We start from the raw sequence: 7,234 nt of genomic DNA, 5'->3' as shown, positions 1-7,234 counted from the left end.
TTTTTTTTAGAAGATACTCCATCATCCTTTTTCCGTGATTACTATTACTAACGACAGCGAGGTGAAGCAACGAGTAATCTTCTAAGTCATTAATAGTACAAGTTATATTAACAGTGGCACCCCGATTTAGAAGATATTCAAAGATTTCTATTTTGCCAATATAACCAGCGAGACTCAGTGGTGTAACATTTAAATTATTTTTCACAATCGGCTCCGCGATTGAATAATGCTCGTACAGCATCGAAATGATTATTTTCTACTGCTAACAGAAGTGGCGTATTGCCAAATTCATCTTTGCAATTAATATCAGTACCGCGGTCAAGCAGTGGAAGATAGCGGTACATCATTTATTTTCAGCCATAGACGGGATTTGAAATCATGTCTGGTAAGTTCGTTGTCTCGCGCCTACGACTTGCGCCTTAGCCCGCTTGGCCAACTGTGCAACTGATAGGGATAGAATGTATTAACACTAATAAGCCGAGTGCTCGAGTCGGAAAGTAAAAGTGTGTTTGCATTGTTCAACTTTGCGTTCAACGCAGCGCAGGGTTGCACGAAAAAAAAGTTGAATGGCTAAAAATATCAAAATATGAAAAAATATCAAAATATTCGCCATAAAAAGGTGTTTGCATTGTTCAACTTTGCATTCAACTTTTGGTTGAATGGCCTTTCAACTAATCGCTTTCAACAAAGTTGGTCGCCAGCCAACATTTAGCCATTCAACTTTTTTTTCGTGCAACCCTGCGCTGAGTTGAACGCAATTGTTGAACGCAAAGCTGAATAATGCAAACACTGCTTAAGTAGACGGTACGCATGCGCAGACAGCGTAGTTGTCTCACTTGCTCTCACACAGAGGCTGTGTGAGGAAATTATTTAATCCTGGCGACCCTAATCAGGATAATGAGATAAATTTATGAAATTATTATATTGTCGCTGATCCTTGATAAGTGTACAAAGTTTGAATTAAATCTGTCCGTTTAAAGTGGGTCTAAATCGAGTCCAAAGGAGTCGGTTACAAACATACATACATACAAACATACAGGTGAAGCTAATAAAAGGGTGTTAAAAAGGGGTGTTAATAAAACGATGCGACTACGCGCTATGACTTTAGGTTTCAAGAAGAGGTTTCAAAGTAAAAAAGTTTGTTTTCTTGCGGAATTTATATTCATACTCCTGTACATATGTATAAGAAGAAATGTTAGGCATTCAAATACTTAAGTGCTTTGTACGTACATAATTGGTACTTCTATTACTTTACAACCAACAATTTGTTACAGTTATCGGTTCACCTAATGCGACAAACTAAATGCATTTACAGTATATTTTGCTTAGCTGCACATCCTTCTTTGCACGAAAAACTTGTGCACGTAACCGAAAAAGGCACTTAAGCGAATTTTCTTTACTACTTCAATGAGGAAGGTATCCGAATCCCTATGAAACCAAATATTGGCGGAGCACTTACCATGTAGAAATTACTGCAAGCGAAATTTTTACCGAATGTTATCTAATTATCTATATAACTACATAAGTTGATAGCCATTTTCGTTGTTCTGCGAGATGAGCAAAATAAAGTAAAGGTTGTAAAATTAGGTAATGTAGGGCCAGTGCAGGTAAACGTAATACTTTCATTGATAATTGATACTAGTCGCACAATTTTTAAGGCAGGTATCGCCAATGTGCAGGTATGTTGAATGCATCTATCGGAGCAGTTTCCTTATAAATGTTAAAAATAATGCTTTTGATGCGCATTTTGGGGTAGGTATCTTAAATGTGCACTTAAGCATAGAGGCAGCAAAGCAAAATATACTGTATATATTTATACATGTAGCTACATACATATGCCTACATAATTATGCATGTGATCTTTATGTACATATAGAAGTGGATATACAATAGCTCTGATCCAATACTTTTCGTGAAAAATCCTGTAAAACTGTCAAACAGCAAAATTACTCTCTGAAGTGAGAGTAAAAAGTGAGTAACAACAAAAAGTACAGGAACAAAAACAACATTTTTACCTCCCTTTTATTAGCTCGGGATGTAACTATGTAATATTGATGTGCCTAAAAGATGCAGCGATTTCTGTTCTCAAGTTACATACCTGATGTCAGTACGAATGGAAATTATAATAGCGAGGTTTTAGTTTTTTTACCTTCCTTTTATTAGCTCGGGATGTAACTATGTAATATTGATGCGCCTAAAAGATGCAGCGATTTCTATTCTCAAGTTACATACCTGATGACAGTACGAATGACAATTATAATAGGGAGGGTTTAGTTTTTTAAACTATAATATAAACTATAATTTTATTCCTTTAAAAACGTCAACCAGTGATTGCTTGAGACTTTTCATGATTTTACCAGAAGAAAAAGTTCGGGTAAAATCTTGCAACTTCATTCTCTATACAACTCTCCAAAAGTCTCTCTCATTTACAGGATTTTGGAGGATTTTGGAGTACGGGAACATTTTTTCTGCAACTTCCTGCAAGTTCATGTAAAATCCTGTAAGTTCATGGAGTACTGGATCAGAACTATTATATGTACTTAACAAAACAATAGGTTAGCTGGAGTTGACTGCGGCGAATGAGGTGCAATTTTATTTATTTCATTAATGTTCGGTTTTACATGGAATAATAAGTGTTGAAGTGAAGAAATAAATAGTTTTTTTTTGCTCAATAATGCCTCACTGGGTTTTTTATGCGGTTTTTTTAGAATTTTTTACATGGAGTATCTGAATTTATGCGGTTTTTGAAAATGCTGGAACGCATCCCCTGGTTTTGTATGAAAGTAAAGATCTTTTTGTGTGGATTTTTTTATGCGGCTTTCTGAGGAACGCATGTACCGCATAAAAAGAAACCTAAGTATGTATCACATTGTAAATATGTATGCTGGCTAAAAATCTTCTTTGAAATATCTTTTGATCATAATCAAAATACTTATATGCAGGGAACGGATTTTTAGGACCTAAAACCTATAAAAAGGCAAAATAAAATAACGAAATAGGCAGGAAAGGCACTAGCGAAAAAAGGCAAAAGAAGGAACTAAAAGAAGACAAAACCCGATAAAGAGTCAAAAAAATACATTTATTTTAGAAATGTTTATTTTAAAGTAAAAATGAAAAAACTATGAATTAGTTTCATTATATGAAAAATTTCTACTTTGAATCTTTGACTATTTTCTCCTTTCGAGTTATTAACTCACAAAACTTTAACCCATTTGCGCTCTCTGTACTATATAAACGACACCAATTCAACTCAAAAAAGTTTACTATTATTATTAGAACGAAATTGCTGGGTTTGTTACTTGATGGATTTATACAGCTATTTCGTTAGCTGTCGTTTTTTTTTAGTACAACGGGCACATCTATACTAATATATACAATTTTTTTGAAAGCCGGTTTTTCTGTTCGAAAAGCTTGAGAACAGCCGTACTGATTTTACAAACTGAATTTATCATACTGCATATGAAGAGGAGTTTGCAGTAGAATACTAGAACTTGGTATGGAGATAGTATATGAAATCAATCCTATACTCAGTAGAAAAGTGGCGGTTATTGGAAAAGGGGGCGTGGTCCTCCTTTACATAATAAAACTCATATAATGCATATTTCTGCAGGGATTTATAGATCATACAAGTGGAACTATCGTACAGAATATCTCTAGAGGTATTTGAGGAAGGATACGGAAATTATTAGTGTAAGATGTTAGTAATTCTTAACTGTAAGAGAAAAAAGTGAGAAGTGAGTAGTTGAAAATAGTCTTGCAATTACGTAAAATGATAAAGAGTTTTTGTCAAAAATGTCAGGTAGTTTCTGAATTAATTTTCTAGAACTTTATATGTATTTATTTCTTAACGAAATTTGGATTATATTTTGCTACTAAAACTGGGTGATAGCAGGTTCTGAAAGTTATTACTAAGTCTTTGACATATATTGTGGAAAAATCATTGGAATCTCATAGGATCATCTTGGATATAGAGTAGTCAAATCGCTGTTATCAAAAATGTGAGGTGTTTATGTACGTAGCAAGAAATGGGGGTGGGTTATGAATCTCCACGTACATGCTTGATATGAGTATATCTAACCGGTGAATTCGACATGTTTTGTTTGTTAGAGGACACATTGTTCGAAAAAAGCCACGCATCCGGTTCTATCGTAGCAGATCCAAACCAAACCCAAGCATCAAAACTGAGTTTTGTGTCATGAGGTTATAATATGACAATGTACAGGATGCAAAAAAACGTTATGCTTTGTCAAATAATGTTTTGAAAGCTAACACGCATAAGTGTCCGCTGTACTAAAAAAGTACACTCCCAAAAGTTAACTTTTAAACTTTTTTCGTTAATTTTAATTCCTAAGTTTGTTTGAAATGGCTTCTACGGTCACATAAATAAAATTAGATATAATAAAATTTTAACCGTTTTTGTTTGGGCGTAAATGGGTTAATCTCTATAGTTGTAGTAACACTGAATCACAAAGATGCATTTTGAAGTTTTCTGGCAGCATTCTCATTCGATTTTCGCAAAGAAAACCCTTGAATGTACTAAACGTGCGCTCGACGTGAGTTGATGATACAAGTGGCGCCCAATTTAAATATGGCACGTTTAAATCTTTCATATTATCAGGAATAAGGGCTTTTTCTTGCCCTTTACAATTAAAGGCCAGTATGCAACTCTCAAGAAAAAATTGCCATTATTTCGTGTGTGTTTCCGAGGAATTTTGACATCTGATACTTCACATCCTGTTGCGTCACTCTTTCCTCAAGAAATAATTGAACGGGCATATATGTATTTCTGTTGCAAACATGGGTTGCCTTGTGCTCTTTTTCACAAAAAAACTTTATAAAACCGTACTAGAAGGTGGAAGCAAATTTCTTAAGAATTGCGTACTGCTTTAAGGAAATTTGAAACAAGACAATTTCTTAGCCATTTCTTGTAAGTCATTTTATATGGAGTTTTTGCTATTCTTGAGAGCTGCATAAAGGCCTTTAAGGTAGAAAAGGCAAAAAAAGGCAAATATCTTAAAAATTCTTTATAATTCTTGTATGCCATTACAGTTTCTGAATTTCCTTCTTTTAATTTGGTCGTAAATTAAATTATATCCCGGGATTTCGGGACTCAAAGAGGGCGCGGAACTCTTGGGACTCGGGATCCCGGGACTAGATGTCTTAGTGGTCATGTTTGCTCATAGAATTCAGGCGAAGTATCGAGCGTTGCCAGGTTGACGTTTTTAACGTCATTTGGACGTTTTTTGTATCTTATTGACGTTTGGACGTTTTTTATGTAAAAAATGACGTTTTTTAACTTCCCAGTAATTTTTCTCTGTTACTAAATCTTGTAAATAGATCTGATTTTGAATTATTTTCTTAATAAATCTTTACAAGCTTTGTGTTTTGCAGCAACTGCTTCAAAAGATATTTATTCTTTGGACACAGATGACTTAAATATGATGCATACCAAGCGTACGCGCATTATTATTTTTTGATTCGTAGACTAAGGATCCCGTGTTGAAAGGCTGGTTGTGTAAACACTTGAGGTTACGGGGCTTATTGTAATGTTTGCAATTGCACATTAAAAGCCAAATCAGGAAGAGCTGTTCTCTTGCAACACGCACGCTCGCAAAAGCATCAAAAAAGCTGTAGCAGCATAAAAAGTCAGAAAAAGTAGGCGACTTTTTTAAGACTTCAGTGAAAATGTAATGAACGCAAAAAAGGCTGAAACCCTTACCAAATGTCTACAAGAAAAAAAAAATAATTAAAAATCGACGCGATTATTTAGCTTCTTTAAAATTGTACATTATTGCCCTGAAATTTAATGGGCTATCAAACTGCATACTCAAAAAAATACTAAAAAATCTAAATAAAAAGTTGAAAATCTAGCTGAAACTTTGAAGATTTTTTATAATTTTCGCACAAAGTTTGAAATGTGGATTTATATTTTGTTTGTTATATAATGAGCTTTTATGGAAAAATAATAAACATTATCAAAATGGTGATGACTTAATCAGCTGTATGTATAAAATGATTTTTTATTAACGATCTCAGTTTACAATAAATTTTAAATGTGCAATGACATTTTAATATACCCTACGTACACATGTACCTTTGTATACAAAAGTTTACTAAGACCAATTTTTTGTACATTCATTTGAATAAGACGTTTTTGGGTAGGAAATGACGTTTTTTCAGACCAAGAGGGACGTTTTCTCATGCCGAAGACCTGGCAACACTGCCGCGAACAGCAAATTGTTGCCGCGAAACTATTTTATAAGTTTAAGAAAAATTTATGAATACATTGTTTTGTTTTGAACTTTCTTACTTAAACTTTGTTTTATTTTATATTTTTTAATACTTACTCATAGCCTATTTCCATCAAAAGCTTAACTGCAGTTAAGAGGTCAGTGGGTCGATTCTCATTCTGCGTTATTGCGAAGTGATAAAAATAACACTTTTACACCGCATTTATTTCGATGTTAACTTTATACTTTTCACTTCACTTCACGATAACGTAGAACGGGACTTGACCCTCATGTACGTTGCAAGAATTTTCACATGGGGTGATCGGCAGGGCTTATTTTTTGCTTTTTTGCTTTTGTTTGCTTGTACTTAACATGAGCAGTTACCCCCTTCAAGTTGTGATCTCCCTTTTTCAATAGGCATAAACTGCAGTTAGTTTAAAATAAATAAATAAAAATATAAATAAAATAAAGTTGTATTTTTTTAGCTTTTAAATCCGTTCATGATAATATGTGTAAATAAAATTATATTTTCCATTTAACGGGTCACGATATTATCGATGGTTGTCTATGAAACTATCGAAAACCATCGATGGTGTCACTATCGATGGTTTGCAGCACTAGTATATACGGCAAAAATTGATCGAGGTTTGTAGTGTTACGGAAGCGAATTTTCCAAAGTGCCCCAATGTGTGCCAGGCTTTTTTTTTGCCACACCACTTGACCCAAGATAGTTCTATGCAAAAGTGTGACAACGAAATCAGTTCCAGTCATCTGGAAATCAGTTCCCCTCTTGTGGAAATCGTAGAGCCTTTTATTTTATAAATATTGACGCTTGATAAAAATCTTGATAAAATTTCTTTACAAACACAGAAACAATGCTACGCAAATTGTAAGGTGTGAAAAGAAGAGGTATTTTCATTCCAAGCTTGACCCCTCTCTGTCCTCCGGAACTTTATGGCGCAATGTCAAAAATCTCCGAGTCTGGGCCAAAGACAAATCAGAAT

The sequence above is a fragment of the Rhagoletis pomonella genome, unplaced genomic scaffold, assembly GCF_013731165.1.
Source record: "Rhagoletis pomonella isolate Grant_MI unplaced genomic scaffold, Rhpom_1.0 Rhpom_scaffold_00003, whole genome shotgun sequence".
Taxonomy (NCBI): domain Eukaryota; kingdom Metazoa; phylum Arthropoda; class Insecta; order Diptera; family Tephritidae; genus Rhagoletis; species Rhagoletis pomonella.
The sequence above is the reverse complement of the archived record's forward strand: the minus strand, read 5'-3'. Positions refer to the sequence as shown.